The sequence below is a fragment of the Hippoglossus stenolepis genome, chromosome 10 (genome assembly GCF_022539355.2).
Source record: "Hippoglossus stenolepis isolate QCI-W04-F060 chromosome 10, HSTE1.2, whole genome shotgun sequence".
Lineage (NCBI taxonomy): Eukaryota > Metazoa > Chordata > Actinopteri > Pleuronectiformes > Pleuronectidae > Hippoglossus > Hippoglossus stenolepis.
In genome coordinates, this window is record NC_061492.1 from 17,803,992 (window position 1) to 17,829,239 (window position 25,248).

A 25,248-nucleotide genomic window follows, 5' to 3' on the forward strand; every position below is an offset into this window, starting at 1 on the left:
ACTCCAGGAACTCACCAGAAAGAAGACCTGATGTTACGTTCTGTTTTCTTGGACCTGCTCTTAGTTCTGCTGCAATAGGTCTAGAATGTCGGGGGACACATGGAGTTTCTCTTTCCTCTCTATCACATTAAAGACATTAATGTCTCATCAACACATGTTACTGACTTGACTTCTACACCAGAGTCCCTGTGCTTTATTGTGGTTTATGAATCTGCGAAGAAGAGATCATGATCGTAATGGTGGAATCTTGTCTCGTGTTGGCATCTGATTGTTGATAGTGGTGGTGGACCATCGAGGTGGCAGCCGTGGACCCAGTGGATCTTGACGATGGATTGTGGATTATGGTGGCATCGGATCCTGGAGGCTGCTGATCATGGACTATGATTACAACAAGACTGCTTGATATACAATATGTCTACGCAGATACCATTATTGACAATAACTCCTCAATTCATTTACTTTCCATTATGTTACAAACTGTTTATTCTAATCATTGTGACATGTGACTCTCTGAGGTTTCAACGTTGTTTGCCTCCAGTTAATAGTTATTTTTTTGTGATTTTACTCTTGTTGAGGGTTAAGAACACAAGATGTTGCACCTTGTTAAGACAGTGAGACAAATTGTGATTAGGGAATATGGGCTATACGCAGACATCTTTTATTTGATTGATTGATTGAACTGAAATAGGTTAAATCACACCTGACAACATGGAAAATCCTCACCATACTTTCACAGATATTTTATATATATATTAATTCCTTGATCAATTGATTACATTCCTGATTCCTGTCTTTATATACGGTCGCTGATGGTCTTTATATACAGTCCCTGATGGTCTTTATTTACAGTCACTGATGGTCTATATATACAGTCACAGATCATCTTTATATACTGTCATTGATGGTCTTTAAACACAGTTACTGATCATCTATATATACAGTCACAGATCATCTGTTTTGAAGGCGACAACTTGTGTTTCAGCACAGATCTGAACATACAAAAAGTCTGAATATTAAAATCTGAGATTACAAATAGTAAAAAAATGGAAACAAAGGTGTGAAGAGTAAACGCTACCCGTCGGCTATCAGACGTTTCCAAAGCAACATGAACAAACAATCTGTCGCTCTAATCCCGAGGGTGTGAGATCACAACACTGTTGGTTTTATTTCTTTTATCTCCCTAACACTCGTCTTCTATAAATCTTTTCTCGTAAAACGTTTCCTTGTTTGATTTACAGAAATGATCTTATTCAAACAAAATTCAAAACCTCATTAGGATCTCTGTAGGCACAAAGGAGAGGGAGTGCAATGCACAAAACAAACTCAGTGTTCAATCGGTCAACATCTGTCCATCAATTTGGTGACAGTTGCACCTAAAAACATTGATGGTCTTTGCAGATCGTGGCTCCTGACTTCCCTCCACTGACTTCCCTCTACCTCCTTCTCCTCCTCCAGATACCTCTGGTAGTTGTCCACAGCATTGTTCTGTCTGATGCAGTGCTCAATTACCTGGACAAAACCATGACATCAAATGGTTAAATCATTCAGTGACATCACGGCCGTAGACACGTTCCTCTCTTCTGCTGAGAGCCACTTTACTCACAGTGAAAGTAAATTAGAGCAAACCAAAAGTGACTCAATGTCAACTGAGGTCACCTGGGTGGATGTGGACTGATGTGGACTGAGGACAGACAGGTAAACAAACAGACAGACCCACAGGTAAACAGACACACAGGTAAACAGACAGACAGACAGACAGACAGACACACAAGTAAACAGACAGACAGACAGACAGACAGACAGACAGACAGACAGACAGACAGACAGACAGACAGACAGACAGGTAAACAGACAGACAGACAGACGGACAGACAGACAGACAGACAGGTAAACAGACAGAAACACAGGTAAACAGACATACAGACAGGTAACTGACTCAGACACTAAAGTTACGTGTCCTCCTCTCTGTGTGACGTCACACAGTGTGACGGTAAACAGACAGACAGACAGGTAACTGACTCAGACACTAAAGTTACGTGTCCTCCTCTCTGTGTGACGTCACACAGTGTGACGGTAAACAGACAGACAGACAGGTAACTGACTCAGACACTAAAGTTACGTGTCCTCCTCTCTGTGTGACGTCACACAGTGTGACGGTAAACAGACAGACAGACAGGTAACTGACTCAGACACTAAAGTTACGTGTCCTCCTCTCTGTGTGACGTCACACAGTGTGACGGTAAACAGACAGACAGACAGGTAACTGACTCAGACACTAAAGTTACGTGTCCTCCTCTCTGTGTGACATCACACAGTGTGGAGATGAGATGACGTTAAACTCCACACGGTTGATGATGTGTGAGTCTCACCTGGGATTCGCGGCCCACCCGCTGGCCCTGTTCTCTGGGGGTTTTCAGGATGAACTCTATCTGATTTGCGTATCTGCAGAAAAAGACCAGATATCGAATCAGATAAAGATATGCACAATAGGCTACATGGTAATGGTAATGCAGTGAAGTGTCAACTTGTCACTTGTTGCACATTGTTACAGTACAAAGTGATAATGATGTCCTGAAAAGTGTTTTGACAGCAGAACAAGTAATATAGCCTTCACGTATCCAACAGTAATATCACTTTTTTTTTAACCCTTGTGTTGTCCCTGCTTCCCCCGGCTGTTGGCCCCCTCACATAGCCCACCCCATATTAGGACACACACGTAGCGCAATAGACAAGTGAGCAGCCCTTGCAGATGTATTTGTTACACCCGCGGCACATGGTGTGAGTTTTACAGTCCTTTTTCCTGGGGCATATCTGACACCTCTTCCTCTTACTCGCCCCGAGCGGGGCTGCTGCTAGGGCTATGGAGGAGGCCGGACACTCGGGTCGAGCGTCGTAGTCAACAGCTCTCTATGCGGCGGCGGCAGCTTTTACAGCCGTCACAACCGCGGCGGACGCGTCCATGCGGGGGATGCGCTCCCTTCGTGCGATGAACGGAGTCACGAGAGCCTTTCCCAGCTGCTCTAGGAACACCCTCCGCTTGTTCCGCTTGCCCGGCATCCAGTCTGGGTTGATCTCTCTCCATATCACGAAGGCGTTGTAGGAAGAGACGTCAAGAATGTTGTGAAAGACGACCAGGGGCCAGCGCGCGGTCATCCTCCTGCAGCTGTACGTTCCGATCACCTTGTCTAGGTTGTCCACGCTGCCTTTGTTGCGGTTGTAGTGCAGGACGATGACCGGTTTCCGTCCGCTTTCGCTTGTCAGTCAGAAATACAAAACAAGTTCATAATGAAGTCAGTGTTACGATTCTCAACTTTAAAATATATCATAACATTTGTCACACTTAGATTATATTTCTTTTATATATATTATATTTCTTTATACTAAGAAGATCATAAATTGTAATCCGTCAATGGAGCCCAAATAGTATGATAGTGTTTTAGGAGGAGGAGGAGGAGCTTTACAGCAGAGTAATGTGACCGACTCTGCTGAAGCTGCTGGGATATCACAACAGTGGTGGTGGAAGCCACATGGTTTTTTAGGAGATTGATCCAGATGCGTGGAGCATTAGAACTGGGTGCTGCTTCTCCATGTTTAGTTTGGACTGATGGGGACAGAAAGTAGACCCGTCCCAGACTACCCGAGGGGACTGGATGGTGAAATAGTAGTTGATTAGAAATGTAACCATTCAGTGCTTATAAACCAACAGCAATATTTTGAAATCAATTCTTTGATGGACAGGAAGCCAGGGAAAGGAACTGAGAACTGGCCTGATATGATCCACTGTCCCGGTGCTAGTGAAGACTCAGGCTGTTGTGTTTTCAATGAGCTGCAGTTGTCTGATCAATTGTTTTTACAGTCTATCGATTTGTTACAGTCTACCCAGCTCAGACCTGAGGGCACTTCATAATCGAATTGATGAGTTTCACATTGTTTTGTACACTTTTGTAATATGGTTTGTGTGACAGACTTTGTTTTTCCCTTCTGTATATTGACATTAGCACTCCGTGCTCGCGAATCAGGCAGAATTAACTAAGGATAGTCCAGTCAGGATTGCAAACGTGAGCACCTTCATCACCTCAGAATGCTTCCCACGGGTCATCTACAGGGGAGACTGTCTTTCAGAGGTATCACAGCTTTAATCTTATGCAAAAACGTTTGAAATGTAAAAAGAAATATAGTGACGAACTTCATTCTAAGAATTATGAATAGAAGGTACAGAATGTATACCTCAGCCAAGCCTGAACAATCCAGCACGACTGTCTAGTTGTTATAGTAGAAGGGAGTGGTCTGATCACCTAAATGATTACAGAGTGAAATGAAAACCAATGAAACATATATTTTACTCCTAACTACGTGTGTCTGCTAATAAACTTAACACAGTATTATATAGCAACACAAAATATGTTTTTAGAAAGGCTACAGTTGTGGAACAAATCATTTTAAGAAATTAGAAAATTTGAAGCTGCACTAAATTGCAAATTTATAAATATCAACTCACTAAATATGACTGCAGATTTTAAAAATCTGTTATGTTAAAGTAAGAGGGCGAAAAAATTCCTGGATCCGCTGCTTTGTCCTGATCCGTTGCAAAATTGAACGAGTTCTTCTCATGCCCCATCCCTCCTCCAAGTTTGGTACGAGTTTTTCCTGCATAGAGAAATATCTTGCCGCCTCCTCCTCCCAACAACGCAACCAAAAATCTGTGAAGTGCAACTAAAACCTGTCCTTGGTTGCACCCTTGCGCCAAACATTAAGCTGGTCCGTCTATGTGCATTTTAGCGAGTTGTCTGTCTCTCTCTCACCTCTGAGTCTGGGAGCAAGTTGGAGTTAAGACTCACACACACACACAGGCCTCAGGCCCCGACCACACTGAGAGAGCAGAGCCCCAACCCAAAAGCTCATCTAAATCATAACAATCGCAATCCTGTTTACTGAGCTGGTAACATACAGTATATCCTGTTCCAAATGTTTAATATTTCTTCAAGAGCATTTTTTGTTAACAGAGCCAGAGAGTCGTACTTATTCTTTTGATTGTGTGTGGTTTATTGTTATTGACGTTGTTTTTTAGGATGTTTTGATATTTTTCACTCTAATTCAAATGTCAGACTAAATATTCTTAATAATTAAGTTCAATTCTCTTTGAAAGGGTGTACTTTCATGTTTGTGGTATAATATTTAATAATATATCATTATTACACACACACACACCTAATTTTCCGCCCGGAAAAATCCTGTTGGTCACTTTATTGTCCCTTTGTTTCTTCTCCATAGAAAGAGCACACATCTAACTGTACCAGTGAGTATCATTTCCTGGCAGACCTATTCATGAAGTTTAATGATGCTGTGTTTGATTCCATTGTATCCTTTGTATTTAAACTTTTAATTTAAAATGTGTATTTCCATTTATCCAACGTTCTGATGTAAGAATGTTTTCTTTTTACAGTTGTCTGCCGTGAAAAGGTCGTGCCTCCGGAAGGTGAGGATGTATTAAAACAATAAATTATAGTTTCAGTGTTTGTGTCGTTGAGTTGTGTCAGTCTAAAGCTGCTTTCAGACATGCACAGAACTCTGGAGAACCTCAGGACATTCTCCAGAGGGGCTGTATATGTGAACGTGTGGTGTATTTAGTTAACATGGATCATGTTGACACGTGTGTAAAACATAATGACAGGTTTAAAGCTAGCGGCGCCTGATTTCTGGACTCTCAGACTCCCTACAGCATATAATATGTTACTTGTTAGTTCTCTCCTCCGAGAATGCTCTTTGACCTGTTAGATGAGAGGTTCCCATCTTCATAAGAAGCATGTTTTGAATTAGATGCCCCTATGGCGATGTCATTTTATCTCAAGTTTCGGGCGAACAAGTTCCCTTATATGAATGCTTGTCCGGCACCGGTGACTCAGACTTCTGCATTGGCCGAGAACGTCTCCGGGTATACCTAGGTACCCGTCCTGACCTGTAACTTCTGTAATAAACCTTATTATACAAGAAAGAACGGAGTCCGATGGGAGATTCCTTCATCATCATCTTCAACATCACTGCTGCTTAAAATATACGACAAATTTGGCGTCACGCCTAACTCTGACGTGGGCTGTGGCCTGCGGCATCTCCAAGACTCAGCACACGCATTTCTCACTTGACTGGATGCTGGTTCATTCATTGAAGCTGTTGTGTGCCTGCTGGGTCACACCGTGAAAGAACCTTTTCTTTTTATGACATGTCATGTTGTGTTGATGTTTGAAGTGAAGTTCGCGGTTAATTTGATTTTATTTTGCGAAAAAGTACAAACGCAAATAAAGGGGGATTATTATAAGAGAAGATAAAAAGTGAAGAAAGGAAATAAATATAAATACAAGAGATGTATTGTATGTGTAGAAATAATGCCATTGTAATGATAAGGTGAGCTAAATAACATTGTGCTAGATTAATGAAGATTGGGCCCTCAACTTCTTAACGGTAAGACATGTGTAGATTAGTCACTGCGTGACAGCTGGCTTTGACATAGCCAGAATTGGAGTTAAAAGAGAAAATTGGATAATCCTGATCCAGGAAATTTGAATAAATAAATGTAAACAGTGATAAGGGACAGAGTAATGAGAGAGAAATAGGATCAAAGAGATGATCAGGGAAAAAAAGACGCCGCAGAATCTGATATAGAAGCCTCAGGAAGAGAGCCATGAATGGGCTGCAAAACTCACCACAGGTCAGTTTAATAAACTGAGATTGTAGAATTAAAATTACTGTATGTTCTCACTCTGAACATTTGTTGACGAACAGTGTTTGGTGCAGCCTCCTCATCGAATATTTATATCTCATAGGTAGCACAAATTTAAAAGAATAAGAGAGAAAGGCGCGGCAAAAGCATGCTATAGGAATGTATGGTATGAATGAGTTGTTTTTGGGAATTTAAGATGAGTGCTGTTTGTGTTTTTGGGTTGAATTTGCAGTGTTTTTCATTGTGTGGCAATGTGTGCGTTCATGAACAGGGAGACATCTCCTGGTAGCCGTACCCTGTGTGTGTGTGACACGTGGCTTCAATGTGTTCCAGCTGTGTGACAAATTGCAGCAGGGGTTGGTCTATGGTTTAGGTTAATAAATAAGATTTTATGATTGAATAAACATATATAGGTTGTGGTTGATAACGGGAAATTTGATAACTTATAAGGAAAGATATTTTGCTTTCTGTATTAAATAAACAATGAGCCTCTTCCAGAGACGTAATGAATTATGTGGGTCTAGCTTTCCCTCCTCCACTGCCCTCACCTTCCCCATGTTTTTCGGATCTCTCCGCTCCTGAGAGAGAGACCGCCTGGGTGTGAAAGAATTCAGAAAAGAGGGAGAAAGGGGGCTAAAATTTTCAAAACATGAGTACAACGACATGAGGAGAGACTTTCATGCTCTCTACCTCTGTGATTAACACCCTCCTGTGAGACGCAGGGGCAGAGTCACAAAGTTTAAAAAACAACAGAAAACAATTCTTTAATGGGGTTTAGTTTAAGCTAAAAAAGACAGTTTGTTTGTTTGTTTGTGGAAAGTTAGATTGTGCAGACAGTATTAGGGAAATAATATTGTTTGTTTGATTCAGCCAGATTGATATGTTTGTAGTTCTAAAAATCTTAATCAGCTTAAAACTTTTGTTTCATTTGGTTTTCATTAAATTCTACAATGCTTAGTTAGGGGTTTAATTTGGGAACAAATTTAGTTTAATTTGACATTTTGACTTTAAATACTGGATAATGATAATTTTGATAGAAGGAGAGATAGTTAGAATTTTGTTTTTTAAGGTGATAACGAGAGGAAATTGGCTAAAACATCAGAGAATGCACATATGCTGGTATCAAGAGTGAACATCACACTACGGGCTGGTATAACAAGAATAACATATCTGTTTTTCTCACTGGGACTGGACATACATGTGCTGTGTGCAGGCAGAGGAGTCATACAGATATATATTGGTTTATGAAAGGACTGTTGAGTTATTAATACAGCCGTGAATAAATAATAAACTATTGAGAATCAAAGATACATAGAGTGAAATAACTAAATTATATATTGATGATGCATGGTATGGGATTATTACTGGTATTTAAAGGAGAAAACATCTATTGACCTAAATGCTGGCAGATAACGTGCAAATGTGTGCAAATCATACTGAATCGCTATGATGCTATGTTCAAAGGACCTAATGGGTTCACAGGATACTAAATCACGCCTGCTCTTCCCCTCATCCGCCTTACGGTGAGTGGGGAATTGAGGCCGGTGCATCATGACAGATTGAGGCTTGCTGACGCCTGCGTGTGCAGCTCCTGTCTCCAGTCTGATCAAGGCCGTACAGTTTATCCAAAAATAAATAAATAAATAAATAAAATAAATAAATAAAAAAGGCTTTATAAACGGACTGACCAGTTAATACATTTAACTAATTAATAGAATATGATTGCTCTGGTCTAAACCTGCTGTCAGTTGCAGATGTGAGTTTTATTGTTTGTGCGTGGGCTTATTCTGATCTGTGCTGTGTTGGAGATTCACTATTGTGACTGTTTGATGATTTGAGGTGAATATTGGGTTGATAATTAGGTGATTGTCTTGTCATACTAAGAGCACATTTGGTGACAGTCAGTCACATGTGGGAGCGCGTGATCTTTTTGTCAACATTATAAGCGGACTTTTTGGGTTGTGCTATTGCTACTAATGAGCTTTTGATTCGAGTTGGCAAATCAATTTCATTTTTTATTATTGGCTGAGGTGTCTTAATGGTTTTAATAATACAATGATTAATTGCTGATTGATTGATTGATTGATTAATTTGTTAATTGACTGATTTGTTAATTATTTAATTGATTGATTTGTTGATTGGTTAATTGGTTAATTGCTGATTGATTGAAAAAAAGAGGGGAGATAAGTAATTCAAATAGCTTAAGTAGTTTTAATCTTAGCAATTACTTTTTAATTTACAATAAGGGAACATAAGAAGCCGTTACAATGGGGAAAAAGGGCACTAAAAGTCCAAAAGTAATTACTCCTGTTGGATGTAGTACAGAAGAATAACTTTGCTAAAGGCATCGCAAAACATTGCAAAGATATCGGAAAATGGCATAAATTCTGGCCTGAAATTGACCAACCAGCCAGTAGAGGGACTTTAACCCAGATGTAATTATAATAATGGAGGTACTTGTGTCCACATACAAGGCAGAGAAGGAAAAGATGGAAAATGAGAAGGTGGACAAGGAAAGATGGAAAATGAGAAGGTGGACAAGGAAAGGATGGAAAATGAGAAGGTGGACAAGGAAAAGATGGAAATGAGAAGGTAGACAAGGAAAGGATGGAAAATGAGAAGGTGGAGAAGGAAAGGATGGAAAAGAGAGGAGATGATACCACTAATGATACAGTGAGAATGGAGACAACGATGAAGATTTGGAGACCAGGACCTTCATCTTCAAGAAGGTTTGTCCTGCGACATCCAGTACTGAAATAAAAGAGGACTTATGGAGGACTTTTAAGAGAGGTCGGTACATGGACCGATGCCCCATGACTTGGGAAAACTAGTAGTCCAGAAAGACAAAGAACACTGGTGAACCAGTTAGAGGAGTTGCAGATACGGGAAGGAAGAGCTGCAGAAAGAAGGCTCCCAACTATTGGGCATGAAAAAATGCATTGCGCTCAAGAAAACACTTGACACTCAAGAAGATGTTTCCAGTGGTCATCCGAGGGCAGAGTTTGGAGTATAAGCCTTGGCAGAGTACAGATATGTCAAACATACTTGAGAAGTTACCTACTCTTCAAGATGGAGCACATTCTTGGATTTCTGGTTGGAAGAGATTATGGTGGGAGAACAACCTGCCATTGGAGATATTAAGAGACTTTGGCTAATCTCCTGGAGTCTATGCTATGGGAGATATTCTACAGAAAGCTGGGACTTAATCGATATGTGGGAACTGCTGTGAATGATTCAGAGCTGTTTTCTGCAAATAGAGGTCGAGCGTGGAGAGCGCTGAAAGACATTTCCGACAAATGTACATCCTGACAACATTTTTATTGAACCACTGGGACAGGAAGAAAACCCGAGGGCCTATGTGCAAGCCGAGAGCTCATCAAGTGTGGGAGAAATATCACAGGAAATGACCCGGATTTGAATCAAATGGAGCAGTCAATTTTGCTATTGTGAATGAGAAGGGGTTGCCCCTATCATGAGGAGCAAACTGGCAGAGGTGGTTGGTCTTGGAAGCATGTGCAAAGGGGTGTCTATACGGATCATATAGCCCATCATGGGTGCTGTATAGAAAAAGGAACACATCCAAAGAACATAGACCAAGAGACCTCAGAAAACTCAATCAAATACAACTGGTGGATAATAAGATGGAGAAGAAGCAGGCTCTGAGCATGAATCAGGCTCCACTAAATCAACCACTTCACAACTACAGCCGAACCAGGTTCAGCTCCAACGCCCAGCCATCATCGGTGGTTCCAGTTGTCTCCTACCCATGTCAACTTTTGGTCAAGCGCAGAATTGGAGAGGAAGGGATCAAGAAATTTCGGAAGAGGAAGAGGAGGAAGGTTTAATCCAAATTTTCAACAGCTGCCTAGAAGAATGTTATAATTGTGGACAATTAGACACTTGCCCATGGAGTGCAATGTCAGGAGGGAATTTCAGAGGAACTCCAGAGGAAACTTCAGGAGGAGGATTCAGGGGCCAACTAGGGCCACTCCAGAGGACCGGTGAACCTCACAGAGGCCCGGAACCAGGATTCTAGAGATGCCCCTGAAGACTCAAAGGGGGTGTCAGCTGATAGTGTCAGGGCTGGCAGAGATCCAAACAACAGGTGAAAATAAATAATCGACCATTGGAAGTAATGGTGGATAGCTGGAGCTGCTTTTACCTGTATTCAGCCTGAAGATGCTATACATCTCCCCATGTCCGTCAATTGATTCGACAATCGGGTTTATGAGGAACAGCTGATTCTCTCACACAGAACCAATAATTGAGCTCAGTTATAAAAATCGAAGATTACAATACCCATATTGGTATCAGAACATACACCTATTGCACTTTTGGGAAGAGATGCTTTGCAGATTGAAGTGTACAATAAAGCTACACCAGACGGTTGTCTGGTGGAAGTGCTAAAATGATATTTTTCACCAATCATTGATGACAACGGAGACTGGAAGCTTCTTCAGTATTTTGATCGGAAGTCTTAATGCAGATTTTTTTGAGCCAGCTAAATTGTGGGAGAAGTTTATCATTGCCAATATGCCTACATGCGAAAGCTTCCAGAGTATACATTTCACTGCACGCTCAAGTATGTCAATAATGATGCCTAACCAAACACAGAGGAATGGTTGAGTCGTCAACCAAAGCAAGTTCAACTCAGTTCAAGTTGTATAATTTTTTGGGACCACAAGGAGCAGCTATGAAGATAACACAGAGATGAATATTTGGATAAAGAGTTTGATATCGAGAAGAGTGTGCCACATGTGACCTTGTTGGTGTGAAGAATATGCCAGAAGCATATAGGAGAAATGATGCCAGAAGAAGCTGTTTTTATACCGTAAAAGAGAATCTTGCTGTCTGAGGGAGTGAGGATCAGATTCACAGACTCATGATCTCTGCTCAAGACAAGAAAGCCACAAACTGAAGGATGACACATGAGTCAATTTGTAAGTGCTAAAAATGGACTCAGACTTAATGAGAGAAGAGATGCTGCGACAAGTTCCAGAATGTTTGTGGTCTCGGCATAGTACCGATATTGACTTGTGAAGTCAGCCCAACCAGTGAGAGCTGAACTCCGACCAGGAGTCAAACCTCTTGGAAGAACCAGAATCACTGAAGGAAGAGGCAATCCGAGGAATTGAAACTACAGATTGAAGGACTTTTTAGCAGGTGTTTTGAAGATAACACAGAATCCTCAGAGTAACACGCCTTTGTTGCCTGTAAAGAAGCCAGATGATTCATATCGCCTGGTACATGATTTGAGCTGTGGAATAAGTGATAGCTGATTTTCCAGCAGAAGGCCGGATCCACATACTTTGTTAGCCCAAATTCCTCCAGATGCGACACATTTCACAGTGTTAATAGATTTATGTGGTGCGCTTTTTCAGTGTTCCACTTTTAGTATAGAAAGTCAAGGCTTATTTGGGTTCACGACAATGACAGTTTTTTATGAGTATAAGTAACAGTAAAGATAACAATTTAAAGATTTGGATAAACTGATCTGAGTAGTCCTAATACAGAACTTGCGCGAAGGAACTATGGTGACACAAGACTAACAAGTACAAGTGTGGATGAAAGAATGTGGGTTTCCAACTGGGGGGAGTTTTAGTATAAGACACGAACAGCTGAGACTGAAGCTAGAGGAGAAAGAAAAAGAGGTCAGCCAGAAATGTAAATCTTATGATTTCAGGCAGATAGGAAGGTATGTGGAATGTGGTGGAAGACATTAATAGTAAGGTTCTAGTTCTGTTAGGAACATCACCATTAAGGAAGTATACGTTAATTAATGACAAAGGAGACTGAAGGTTGAGGGAGATTGTAGTCTTTATGTATATAGGCCTCAACAGGAAGATCAAGTGATTATAGGTGTTCTTTTTATGATCCACGTTTTGGGGTGATGGGTCTGAGTTGGGATTTAGAGTTCGTATAGTGTCTCTAATGATAAATAGTGAGAATGAAGAATATAGACCTCTCAAGATGTTGCAGCAAGAGAATTGACGACGATGACATCAACTCCTCAGACGGCTGGGAAAATGAAGGGAAATCTACCCTTTTAGTACAAAGTTATTGAAGGTATAATGTATCGCATTTAACTACAGTGGGCGCTTCTCAGATGATTTCTATAACGCCACCTCCTTTGAATACGGTGATCAGAGTTAAGTTAGGAGGAAACAGCGACTATGTCGATGTGGAAGGTGGAATGTTGGTAGTAACATTCCTCCCAAGTGGGAAAATAGTCGTGTGAAGATGTGTTGTTGACAAGACCTGGAAGTTGATATTGTGCCTCGTGATCAAAGGAAGTATGTTTTGTATAATGACATGGAGAAGAAAATTAAAGATGATTGTTCACTTGTCCCAAGCGTGAAAGTTACATGGGAAGACCAAGGGGTTACATGTACTTATTTAAACCGAGTTTAAATTTGTTCCATATCAAAAATTATTGGATAAAAGGTCATATAACTAAAGTGACATTCATGATAAAGATTTGAGTCCTGTTGGAGTTTTCACGGGTTAATAAGCGTTCAGGAACACCTCTACTTCACAGTAATCACCCCAAGGCTGAATAAAGTACAGATGAAGCTTACAATAGCCCAGAAACAACTAAGAGTGTTCATACATCAACTCAGGCTACTACTCTAGCTATGACTTTGAAGGGGATGAATGCTACAACAAAGTGACGACATCTTGACGTCTGGGTTTACATTTGTAAATGTGACGAGACATCTGACATGATACCTTGGACATTTAAAAAGTGTTAAGGATGTATAATAAAACCCAGAAGCTAATGTTAAAGATAGAGCCTAGGGTGAACAGTAGTAATGAGATTGTTAGTTAGAGAACAGATGATGGAAGAGAATGATGCAGATTCATCTGTGACAGCTCAAAGGACTATTTCAGACGGTAGATAATACTTTTGACTCTGATCAGACACCAGAACATATGACTGATCAATACCATACACATTACAAAAGAGAGAAACTAAATGGAAGGCGTTTGCCTTGATCCTCAGTATTACAAATTGCAGACTCCATGGGCAAGTAGGAACTTATGGCCTGGCAAATTAACGATTCCGTAAGTGATCTGGTTACTAATTGAATGGTCCATGTGGTAAAGATTCCATCGCCGAACTCATGGCCTTCAATTTTAGAGACTGTACCAGACCCACTAACCGCTATATGCCAAAGTTATGCACTATCGTGGCTACATCAGCAGCACAGCAGAAGATGTAGTGGATGGCTTTGTCAGTACATCTGTTTAGGCCTAGATCTACTTGTTCTGGTTGGGGGAATTACTATATGTAAATTTACTTGATCAGCATGAAAATATCAAAACGGGCGTCCCTGATATAATGGAAGTGACATCATGAGAGCTACCAGCTGTTTTTGTTCAAATAATACTCATGATGGGCCGGGAATGTTTATGGGGATATCAGATTGTGACGAATATATGATGGACTTGGGTAGGCGTGGGACATAAGATGAGTACGATTCGTATGAAGTAACTTTTGATGTACCACATCAGAGACAGAATATAACTTTAAGGGTGCAGATCCAAAGTTTGCCTTTGGAATGTGACTATAGGGAATTTCAAGGATATTTGTGGGTTTGTAAGATAAGGCATATATATTTCTACCGTATGGGTGGACAGGATGCTGTTATATGGCAACGCTGAAACTCCCATATGAGGTTTTTACTATGCAGAAGGGAAAAGGGCCAGATGAGGTCCAATCTAATGTCAAGCTTCCGAAGTAGGAAGAACGGAGATGGCACAGTTTAACAATTTGGAATCGTACCATTGAGAATCAGTTTAGCAGAGAAGTGGGCTATAGGATTATTTCCATGGTATGGGTGACATTCTTGGCAGATCACATTGGATAATATTACCTATACCTCACAGGGTTTTGCAAACGCAACCATAAAAGGTTTTGAATATTTGTCAAATCCTGAGAAAAGCCACAGACTGACGCTACAAACATGACATGGTTCTTGATCATTTTGGCCAAACAAGGTGGCCTATGTGTGGCTTTGAACTAACTGGGAATGCTTGCTATACTTTTGATTCCTGATAGTTCTGATAATATACCAGTGTTATAGATGCATTGAAGTTTATAAGGGATGCGCTGGCCTGGCCGGAAAACGCTGGATGGTCTGGGTAAAATGCTTTGGTTGCAAGACAAATTAGGCCAGAGAGCAGTGTTAGTTCAGGTTTAAGTATACACTTGTTCTAACGCTGAGTGTGATGTTTTGTTTTGTACGCTTTGTTGTTGACCTTTGCGAAGGTTATGATATTGAGATGGGTTGGAGTTGTGATGCTCCGTGATCAAACTCAGATGCCATTATTATTTGGTGCTGACAATGGACGTTGATGAGGACGACGCGGATATGGGTGATGTATATCCATTTTGAATATCTGATGTTATTATAATCCTAACATTTACCTCTGTTATTGCTTAGTTATTTTGTAGTTTCTTCTTATATTAGAGGTGTGTGTACAGGGGGAAATGGATAATATGACTTATAATTTCACATTTACTGAAAGAGTGCATAATCTATATTTGATGTTTGATTTGTATCTGTTTTGTATGCAAAAGATACTGTTTCTTTTTCTTTCATTCTAGAACATATTGGGGAAGACCACTGAGGGGTGGTTGATTGTTCAGGACTCCATGTGTTGAATGGATTCAGACACTTCAAACAGAACAATACGAATGGATCAGTTGACTCTGAACAAGGACGCATGATACGATATCCAGATTCAACACGCCATCGATACTACAACTGAGAATCAATGCCGCTGAGAAACTACAGTGTTATACATTCTTATGTTTTCTTATATATTGCATGAGTAATATTAAAATTGAACTATATTCTCTGAGTGTTAATTGCTAGAAAATGATGTTTTCTGTTATTGGGTAAATATACTGCACTGATGTTTTCTTTTCTTGCAAGTTTAGGGATAGAGGGGTTGTGGCAGGAAAAGGTCCGCTGGAAGGCAGAGATGGCGTGGCTTCCACCAGCCCGACTTTGGACATTTGTTTGTTTGATTTATTGAGGGTTCCATATGTATTTGCTTTTAAATCATTTCCTTACACAATTTGCTAAAATTCCTAATTTCATTGGTATGGAGTACTATGTATGGTCGCCTAGGCAGAGGGCCGTGGAGAGAATTTTCCTGTCTAGTTTGTTTGATGGATATTTCAGGAAAGATAGCTGCCTGATGGCTTTTTCACTTCACTTACGCCCATACATGCTTTATTATTACAATTATGTTACAGGACGGATTGTTATTTTTGTCATGATTATACACCTGTATGTTTTATTCTTTTATTCTTTCAGACTTTGTGAAGTCTCTCAAGGGGGAAATATAAAGAAGCTTAACATGGGGATCATGTTGGACGTGTGTAAAACATAATGACAGGTTTAAAGCTAGCTGCGCCTGATTTCTGGACTCTCAGACTCCTCGTATGTTATTACACATGTTACTTGTTAGTTCTCTCCTCCTGAGAATGCTCTTGACCTGTTAGATGGAGAGGTTCCCATCTTCAAGTAAGAAGCATGTTTGAATTAGATGCCCCTATGTAGATGTCATTTTATCTCAAGTTTTGGGCGTAAACAAGTTCTATATGAATGCTTGTCCGGCAATCGGTGACTCAGACTTCTGCATTGGCCGAGAACGCCTCCGGTATACCAGGTACCTGTCCTGACCTGCAACTTGTGTAATAAACCTTATTATACAAGAAAGACCTGAGTCCGGCGAGATTCCTTCATCATCATCTTCAACATCACTGCTGCTTAAAATATACGATAAACGAAATGTCCTTCTAAGACCCCCCAGTAAAAGTGAGCAGATAGTCCAGAGGGAGCCGGGATGGAGAACAGCAGGAGATCCTCCTGAGGATTTACTTACAGCAAGCGAGCGTGTTGATGATGTTTTTAACACATGACGGAAGCTAAATTGAAAAACACCCAAAAGAATACACATGTGTCAGGATGAATATGCAGAGCCATTCACGTAGAAGACAGCGTAAAGATGTCAAGAGAGCTTTTGATGTTGATGTGCTGAAACAAAATCACATGATCTCCCCAACTGACATAATAATGCGAAGTCCCGCTCTGTCTGCTGCACCACCCCCACCTGAACACTCCAGAGATTTCAGAAGTTGTAAACGCCAATGAGAATCTCCTGCTGTGTTGTTCCTGTGTGAAAGGCAACCTTCAGAGAAAGTCCGACCAAATTCTGCAGACATTTTTAGGCCGTGTCTGAAAACAGCTTAAGGGTGAGACATTGTTAAGGTTTGAAAGGATAAGGTCACATCATGTGTCTGTACTTCCTCTAGGTCACTTCTTTTTCACTTGAAGCAGCTTCCTTTCATAAGTGACAGACAGCAGTTAACTTGTATTTGGAAGAAAAGGCTAAATATTCAGTTTTTACAATGAGTACATATTCATCTTTACGCTACAAAAGAGTTAAAATGGTCAGACATAGACATATAGACAATTCTTGCCGACTGCACCAAATAAGTGATCTTTAATGATATCAAAAGATAATCAATCCTAGAGTATGTTTGGTGTCTAGATGAGAAAAAGTTAATTGTTTCCTGGTCTGGGTGATGTGCTCTCCAGATGTCTATCATAGAAATTTCTAATGGTTCTTCCCGATACATACCATAACCGTTCACCAAGTTTCGTGGAAGTCCGGGCTCCGCAGCGTTTTTGTGTAATCTTGTTTATAACCAACAAACTTACAGACAGGGGTGAAAACATAACGTCCTTGGTGGAGGGAACTATGTGATCATGTGGGATGAGACGTGGTAGTAGACACCCTGCCTGACCAGTTCATATTATAATTGTGACTTAAATCTGTGGATTTATTATTTAAAATTGAGCTAAACCCTTCCTACCATATATTTCTTTGTCTGATTATGTTGAAATTAAGAAGACCACCTCTCTTGGATGATTCCTGTCATCATCATTTCTCCAAGTTATTGGGCTGCCTTTTTGTTTTGAAGGACGGGAAGCATGCCCAGTGGGTCATTAGAGGGACCATCTGTTAACCAACCAGCCTTTTTATCCAATTAATCTGTCCATTTAATCTCTAAATCTGTTTCTACTGCTGAGAACTACATTTATGCTTAATGCTTCCTGAAGAATCTTTAGTACAAGTGTTTTCTATTATTACATCATTGCGTTTGTTACTGCTGCAATACTCTTTACATCTGGCCAAAATCAGTGCTAAGTGCCTTTTTTGTTATGAAATGATGCAGCTTATTCTCTCCTCACATCCACATTTTAGCAAAATTCGCAGTCATGGCAAGCTGAAGCTTTTACATAGGATCCAAGGCTTTAAAGACAAACTGTCCATGAATGTAATCAGTTCAGGGACGTGCTGGTTTTAGGGATGTTGGTATCACTAGACTCGAGCAAAGACTGTTTGTGATGTACCTTTTTGTACTCTACATCCACCACTGCTGTCTTCAACTGGACACAACAGACTCTCTCTTACCAGCTGGAACTACACATGGCCTCGTATTAAGTCAGGTTTTAAGCTTTTTCATCTGTGCATTTGCATTGGCAAAAACGTAAACAGTATTTTGATAGTCCCAACATTGACTATGTTTACATGGACAGCACAGCAGGACTATTAACCTTATTATGAATAAGACATCATTCCAGTTGTGATGTTTGCTCGTTACTTAATAGAACATTCCATTCATACTCCTGTTTACATGTTACAGATCATAGTCTGATCAGTGAGACGTACCTACTCAGTGTTTACACTTGAACCTAGGGCATGTGCCACCAAGCAGCTGGTAACTGCCATATGTCCATGTAGCGTATTGATACGTCAACATGTCTACATAATGTGACTTAAGTCAGAATACTCCACATGTCTTGATTTGATTACGACTCATGCCGGGGCATACACTGTGTGCCATATGAGCCAGATTTTGACCAGATTTCTGAGTCGCTATGACATATTTTAGAATCGGAGCAATTCTCAGCTTGCCTGCGTATTTTGTTCTGTTGTTTACAAGGGGCGGGGTTTGAGGAGCTGCCGATGCTCCTGACCACTCTTCGACAGTCGGATGAATTTCTGAGATGTCAGAAATGCTGTGTGACTGTCGCCAGGCTCTGCACTGAGTCAGTTTCCCATAATCAGCACATTTTCTCACTTAGTTGTGTGGAAATGGTAAAACACAATAGTAGGAAATTGTTCAAAGCAATTGCACAGCAAGAAAGAAAAAGGAGATAAAGGGGTTCTACGGTACAGTCATCAGTGTAGATCATGATCAATTTACAACATAGCTGCCTCAAAATGCAGTTTGTTTCTGCAAAGATGGCCAAATCAAATGCCCATGTCTTCCCAAGCCACTTGTGTATCTGAATGTTGATGCCTCTGGTACACAGAGTGACACACATATGATCAAGGCAGCATGTTTCTCCCTTTGTTCGCATATCAGCAAACAGACCTGAATTCTTCCTCAAAAGCAGATGCAACGAGAGTCTGAGCAGTCAGGTAGTGTCGTGAGCTGTGACTTTCAGGATGTTTCTAATGTTCATAATATTGTGCAGTGAGATAGCTGTCCCAGAGGATTTGTTTTATTTGATGGTAAAATCATCTGGTCCAACATAACTCAAGGCTCCTCACAGTGAACTAGGGCCAACTAATACCAAGGCATCATCTGGTCAACAGTGTTTCTCCGAGATGTTTAGGCAAATTACAAATGACCTCAGTCTGAATCTGAAGTAAGATGTTCTAAATACTCCAGGCCTTGATGTTCTTGAGACATTCCTGGGAAGTTGAACTAAGTGGGATTACATTCATCAGGCTTCAGAGTGCTGGGTGTCTTCTGCATAACAATGGAAGTGTGCGTGATGCTTTCTGATGATGTTGCCAAAAAGGGAGCATATAAGATGAAGATACTGTCCAAGGACAGAACCTTGTGTACCTCCATGACTAACCTGGTTCTGCATTGAGGTCATTGTTAACATTAACAAATTGAAATCTATCTGATAAATATGATTTAAAACCAGCCTAATGTCGCTCCTTTAATCCCTACATGCTGCTCCAGTCTCTGTAACAGAATCCATGATCTACGATGTCAAATGCTGCAGTAACATCCAACAGGACGCATAGAGACAAGTCCATTATCTGATGCCATTAAAGGTCAATGGTAACCTTTAACAGTGCTTTGACAGGATTTTGGAAATGAAGACTTGATATAGGTCTGTAATTAGCTAAAACATCTGGATCAAGAGAGTGGCCTTTTAAGCAGAGGTTTAATAACCGATACCTTAAAGCTTTTGGTACGTAGCCAGTTATCAAAGACATAACTAGATTTAGTATGGAACTGTCAATTAGGGGGAAAACTTCCTCAAATAGTCTAGTTGGGAGCAGAGTCTAATAGACAGGTTGTTGGTTTGAGGATGAAACTAGGAAGAGTTCAGGAAGACCAATTGAGAAAAGTGGTCCAATATAAATCTGGTGCTGCAGTGGTTCTATGGTTTCTGTACTAGACAATGTATCTATGCTGTTCATGGGGAGGAGGTGGTGGATTGCTTACCTGATGCTTATGATCTCATTTGTAAGGAAGTTCATAAAATCTCAGAGTTAGGGAGGACTAGATGGATCAGTGGACAGTGGCTCTTTGTCACGAGGTGAAAAAATCATCTTGGCTGGTGAATGCCACTTCACCAGCTTCCGTGATGTTTTATAAACACGTTCGGAGCTATTACACCGCGGTTAATCACATCTGATTTATTTTCTTCAGTGGGCAACAGCGCTGCCAGTTTGTTTTTAATGAGGTTGCTAGACAATTAAGGAAAGTTATCAACTAGTGTGGGAGTGAAGATTTGATAACTTTCCTGTATTGTAGTGACACATGTAATAGTGTAATGTGTGTGTAAATATATTTTTTTTAAATGGTCGATATAAAGAAGGTTTTTGTAATATTATTACATTTTCAATGTCTATGTCACAAGATAAAAAGTGTGGGATTGAAAAAGTGAATGGTTTATTTACATGTTGAAAACCAATTGAGTTCCGAATGAATTAAATGCTGAACTAAGTCATTGACAACATCTACATGAATGTTGAAATCACCGACTATACGACTATCTGTCGTATGAACTAGCTCAGATAGAAATTCAGGAGAATTCAGTTAAACTTCAGAGTAAGGGGCAGGCGGACGATAAGAAGTATAACTAGATGAATTGGTTTATGTGATTTTGTGACTTGATGTATGAGGCTGATTATAAGATTTTCAAACGAGTTATAACCACTTTAGGTCGAGGGTTGATCGATTGGTCGAATTAAAGATTGCTGCAACCCTCCACCTCTGCTCAGCTTCGAGGAATATGATTGTTAAAATTGGTGGGGAAGCATTTAAAACTACATATTCACCATTTTGAAGCCAGTTTTCAGTTAGATACAGAATCGATCTGTCAGTAATCAGATCATTTAATAAGTGTTGTGCATGAACATGTTCAATGAAAACTGAACTGTACAAATCAGTTTACAAATGATTAACGTGAAAACATTTTAAAATCATCATCGCAGATAGGCCATCACGTGAGATACTGTGAGCAAGGGGTTAGTGTGTGTGTGTGGGTGTCTGCAAACTCTGAGAGAATCAAACAAACACAAACAAAGTTAATTTCTGTTTGTCATAACTTGTAATGATGTTGGTGTTTATAGTGAAAGTGTGAAGTGAGCTCAGGTCAGTGAGTGTGGAGGATCACACTGAGACTCGAGCATGACATGAAAACCAACCGCTGCTTCTTCTGATCCTGAAACAGCAGCAATAATTGGTTTCATTAGTCCGGAACCCTGAGCTCATACCCTTGTGTTGCTCCCATTCGACATTTACCACTGCTCACATCAACGAGTTCTCTTCTTCACCGCTAAGTTCACTGGTCCGGTGTGAGTGAGGGGGCCTGTGTGTGTGTGTGTGAGTGTAATGCTGCATTCCATGACTCGGATGTCAGATATTCCAATCTTGAAATTTCATATTCCAACTTCTACATCAAATATAAACATACATGTCTGACCATGAGACACTGGATTTATTGGATTCAGATGAGACAATTCAATCGTGACTAGTGCAGCCTCCATTCATACAGAAACAAAGAGGAGGGAGACGACGCCATTATACTTTGTTTGACTTTGATACTTGGAAACACATTCAATACATAAGAGAGAATACACACACTGGGTCACTGAATCCAACAGACGGGCCTCAGCTACAGGATCTAAGTCTCCATGAACACCGCCATTGTTGTGTGACGTCAGAGAATTGGTGTTTCGTGAAGTCGGGTAGATGCCTCTTCCCCGAGAACACATGTCCGAACTCTGACTTTGAATGGCGTCCATTAAGATCTTTTTCAAGTAGGAGTTTGGAAAATTACGTATGTCCGATTTGTCTGGAACGCATCACCCGCTTGCTCCTGTGACTCCAGAGGAGATGAGAGAATGACGGCTAACGTGGGTGTTTCAGCCGCAGCTACGAGGTGGCATCGCTTAATGAATTGTGGGACTACATTTTCTTCTTACCTTTCATCAAGCGATGGTCTGGTGTTTCCTATGCTAAAGGTGATAAGTTGTGGAAGCATTGAAGCTCCTTTCTTATCATTCAGATTTCGAACAGCTCTTATAATGGCGGCCACTGAAATACTCCCCCAGGTCATTTCCACTCTGAACCTTCCTGAGAAAATGTGTATTATTCTAACACAGCCATGGTCACATTGTAACTGTCTCTTCTGTAACTGATCAGTAAGCGCAAGGGATTTAAAACAAACATATTTAATCATATGAACTGGTTAAGAACATACATGTACATACTGTGCAAGGAAAACATTTTAACCATAAAGACATGGAGGACATTATTTACAATTAGTATATATATATATATTATATGATGCATAAATCAAATCAGTAGAAACAGGGAATATCAACACAAATCTTTCATGTTAGTCAATGAGTTATATTTTCTAGGACATAAAATTGTTTAATCGATAAAACAGGAGAAAGGGGGATTCTAAATTCTCTATTTACAACAGTGAACTATTAATATGTATAATATGAATAGTTGCTGACAAATCCTAATAAATCTTTTGTTGCAAACGATGCAACTTAAATCTTTAACCACAGAGCAAGTAAATTCATTCTCCCCTGTATGACTACTCATATGCAGTTAGATTCCCTATTAGTCTAAATATCTTACCACACTAGGAGCAACTTAACGGTTTCTTTCCTCTATGAATCCTCATATGCATAAAGTTAGATTGCCCTGTGGCGAAATCTTGACCACACTCAGAGCAACTAAATGGTTTCTCTCCTGTATGAATCCTCATATGTTCAGTTAGATTGCCCTTTGGCAAAATCTTTACCACACTCGGAGTAACCAACGGTTTCTCTCCTGTATGAATCCTCATATGTTCAGTTAGGACTGCACTTTTGGCTAAATCTTTTACCACACCAGAGCAACTAAATGGTTTATCTCCTGTATGAATACTCATATGTTCAGTTAGATCACACTTTTAGTCTAAATCTTTTACCACACCCAGAGCAACTAAATGGTTTCTTCCTGTATGAATACTCATATGTTCAGTTAGACTGCACTCGCTAAATCTTTTACCACACTCAGAGCAACTAAATGGTTTCTCTCCTGTATGAATACTCATATGTTCAGTTAGGACTGCACTTTCAAGCAAATCTTTTACCACACTCAGAGCAACTAAATGGTTTATCTCCTGTATGAATCCTCATATGTATAGTTAGATGGCTCTTTGGCTAAATCTTTACCACACTGGAGCAACTAAATGCTTTCTCCTGTATGAATCCTCATATGTTTAGTTAGATTGCCCTTTTGGCTAAATGTTTTACCACACTCAGAGCAACTAAATGCTTTCTTACCAGTTTTATATTTCATCACTTAGAGACTGTTTGTTATTTTTTGTATTTAAACCAGACTGAGGTTCCCTGGTCTGCATCCAATCATCTTCACTGTCTACAGTCTTGTCCTCAGTACCTTTGTTGTAAATGTCCATCAGACCTGAGTTCCTGGCTGGAGTTCTTGTTCTCCCTACAGTCCGCCCTGTTCTCCTCAGTCTGATTCCGATGAAGCTGTGCCAACTGAGGATTCTTCATCTTCTTCACTTTCACAGTGATGCAGTCAATGAACTTGATATCAACCTGCTCAAGTTGTTGGCTGCCTCCTCCTGATTGGTCCACGGTTCCTCTCTAATGTGGGGGCTCTGGGTCTTCCTGGTCCACAATGGGCTCCACTGCTGCTGCCCAGGGGAACCTCTTTGGTTCACCATGAGCTGCTGTATGTCTGCAAGACACACTGAAACACAAATACACACGTTTATCATTTCAGAGTTTCCTGAAGTGTTTTAAAACTTTGTGTTGTGTCGTGAATGTCGATCGTTATTATTTTTGAACGATCACACTAGTTGTGCTTGGTAGAGATGTTGAGGTAGTTCACAGTTACCTCAACATCTCGACAGCTCGTAAATTTAGCAGCATTAAACACTGGAAGTGTTTGGTAAAATGTTTTTTTATATTTGAGGCCAAATAAACAACTTAGGACACTAGCAGAGCAGAGCGAGTGGAAGTTACTGAGCTGGTTAAGCTGTTTTCAGACATGACCTGTGGGTAAACCAGAGAATTGTCTCCAGAGTTTCTCCCAGAGTTTGTGTTTCACACATGAACAACACAGCAGCAGGTTTTCTGCACAGACTCGTTCACAACAGTATCAATCCTCCTCATTATTCACCAGGTGAAGGTGGAGCAGCAGAAAGAGACAGCAAGTGACGTTATAACTCTGCTGCATAGATCATGTGATCATGTTTACATCACTCCTCGACAACGTCGTCAGCTCTATCACCACAAACTCTCTTCACATCTCTGTCTGGTCTTCTAGGATGACGCTACACGGAGGAAGGAAGATGGCTGTGTCGAGTCAAAGCTTGAATTCACCCAAGAGCAAACTGAAGCAAAAAAATAAATAGCCAACGATCATCTAAAGTGTGGAGTTTTTTAGACGGAGACCAAACAACATGTTTGTCTGTAAACTCTGCAAACCAAAATGGATCTACAGCAGCACAACCGTGATGCAGAGCACTTGAAGCTGAAGCAGCTAGGAGATTTCAAGATGGCAGCTGGAGCGAGACAGAACCGCAAGTTTAACTTCTTTTGTCCTGAAACAAGTGTAATGTATTGCCATCATCAACGCGTGAATGGAATAGGAATAGACTGGAATACCTGGGATCATCTTAACTGCACAACTCCAGTGACTGAATCAATCCACGCTGTAAACCAGTTTTAGTATTTAAATAAAACCCAGATTCTAGTTCAGAGAAAGCTGCCATATGACATACAGGATTTTATTCATCTTGTGTCACAGCAATCGCTTTGAAATCAAGCATCTCACAAATAGGTTCTATTGTTATTAATATAACACAACAGTGATGTAGAAATTATACTCGTTTTAAAATATTGCAGTATCATAAATATTCACACAATATGTGTCTGTT

The 25,248-nt window shown here is 40.4% G+C and overlaps 1 pseudogene; it reads right to left on the reverse strand.

Annotated features, from left to right (window-relative positions):
* Positions 1-1,272: 1,272 nt before the first annotated feature.
* On the reverse strand, positions 1,273-23,639 carry LOC124852606 (annotated as a pseudogene).
* Positions 23,640-25,248: the final 1,609 nt, after the last annotated feature.